We start from the raw sequence: 2351 nt of genomic DNA, 5'->3' as shown, positions 1-2351 counted from the left end.
GCTCTCTCTTTCTCTTTCCAAGTTCTTCTACTATATTTCTAAAGTGCTTAATGGTCACTTACATCTAAAAGAGGACTGAATCTGTCATTTACAATCTATGTGACTCAACCTTTCAGCTTCTTGACCTATAATATGATAATACCTAAGGTTCCTTTAACTCTAAATCTATGATTGTATTATCATTTTCAGTTTTTCTAAAGCTGACTCTATCATTTTCTATATCTTGTTCCCAATCATCTCCTTCTCATAACTTGCTTATTTCCCTATCAGGGATTGAAACCTTAGTAATATCTTTCTATCCTCTATCACCTTAACTCTCTCCAATTTGTCATAGGATCATATTGATCATAGCATTTCAGTATCTCATGACTCGCTATCCTATCCTTTCATTCCTTCTACCACCACCCCACTTTTCTTTCTTATCACTTTACCTACCTACCATTGGCATTGCATTTTCATTTGCTCTCTCTTTATCCAGTCACTGTACCATGCTATTTGTACTGTACACGGCCATCTGACCACTAGGTTAATCTTCCTAAAGCACTACTTTGATCGTGTCCCCCTTTTTCCTTCAAAGTTTGAATTGATCCCTCTTGTCCACCAAATAAAATTCAAATACCTCAACTACCATTCATACCCTCTACCACAGGGATCTGCTTATCATGCTAGCTCCATTAGTTCATAGGAACATATATGTAGAATTGGAAGACTAATTTTACAGATGAGGAAACTGAGGCATAGAGAGGCTAAAGAAGCATCTATTATATGTTAGCAATTGAGCAAGATACAAAGATGAAGTCACTATTCTCTATCTCTAAGGATCTTGCTATCTACCTTGGGACATGTTTTATAACTGTTAATCTCTCTCTCTCTCTCTCTCTCTCTGTCTCTCTCTCTCTGTCTCTGTCTCTCCCTCTCTCTCTATCCATGCACAAAAAAGTGTAATACAAACTAGAATGAAATTACCATATAAGAGAGATTCATTGAAGTACTATGAGGGTTCAGAGGAGGAGTAAGAGATCATTTATAGGTAGAATTACTGGGCAAGAATTTTTTGGAAACAATGGTATTTGAGTTGTGCTTTAAGAGAATTTCAGTAGGTGGTAGATGAGTAGGGAATTCCAAGGTTAAGGATTATTTTGACTAAAGTCACACAGCCTGGAGAATATGAGAAATATTTTGTCCAGTTTGTCTGGAGGGTAGGATGCATGAAAGGGATTCTGAAAAAGTAGCTTGGGGTCAGGTTGCACAGAGCAATGAATAAAAGGCTAACTAGCTTGGATATTTTCATGAGGTAATAAAAAAGCAACTGAACATTTTTCAATAAGAGAACAATATGAATAGATCTGTGTATTTGGGAGATTTATTTGGCAGTGATGTTCAGAATGTATTGGAAGGGGGAAAATCAGAAAGTAGGAAGACTGGTAGGAGTCTATGACAATAGTCTCCAGAGGAGTCTAGATGACAGGTAATAAAGATGTGAACTAAGTACAGATGTTTGAGAGGTAAGTTGACAGAGGATAATTTGGTGGAATATTCTGTAGACATTTGAGACAGAAGTCTGAGGCTCAGGTGAAAAGTTAGGAGTGGAGATGTGAGTTTTAGCCTCAGCAGTTACATTCTTTCAATTTCACATTTTTTCATTCTTATATTGGTATCAGAATAATATGCTTTCCAATCTTAAACTTTTAAAATTGATATTCTCTCTTTTTTAGCCTTCACCAACACTTTCCAATGACTCTTCCCCCCAGCTCAAGAGCCCTTCCTCGTAAAAGATAAATATACATAAGCAAGATGAATCAATACAATGAGTATGCATGAAAATGTATGTCTCATTCTGTTTGTACTGTCCACTACTTTTGTCAATATAAATAGGAGTCCTGCTCCATCATCAAGTCCTCAGAAGTCCTGACTGATCATTGAATTAGAGTTTCATTTTTCTTTGTTGTTTTCTTTCAGGAATTTGGAGATGTGAGAGTTAAAGCTATGAGCCTAAATGATATTACCAAGGAGAAGACTAGAGAGAAGAAAGAAGGCAAGAGCAGAACCAAGGAGAGCACACCTTATAGGGATGGAAAGAAGATAATAATAGCTAATATTTATATCATTCATAGTATGTGCCAGGCACTGTGCTAAGTCGTTCATAATTATTATCTCATTTGATCCTCACAAGAACCGTGGGAGGTAGGTACTATTATTTTCTCATTTTATAGTTAAAGAAACTGAGGAAAACAGATTTAATGATTTTCCCAGGATCACACAACTAATTATGTGAGGCTGGATTTGGACTCAGGCCTTGTTGACTTCAGGCCCAGCACTCTATCCACTCAGCTGCCTAAATTGTCTAGGAG

Source organism: Notamacropus eugenii, chromosome 7, assembly GCF_028372415.1.
Source record: "Notamacropus eugenii isolate mMacEug1 chromosome 7, mMacEug1.pri_v2, whole genome shotgun sequence".
Classification (NCBI taxonomy): Eukaryota; Metazoa; Chordata; class Mammalia; order Diprotodontia; family Macropodidae; genus Notamacropus; species Notamacropus eugenii.
The sequence above is the reverse complement of the archived record's forward strand: the minus strand, read 5'-3'. Positions refer to the sequence as shown.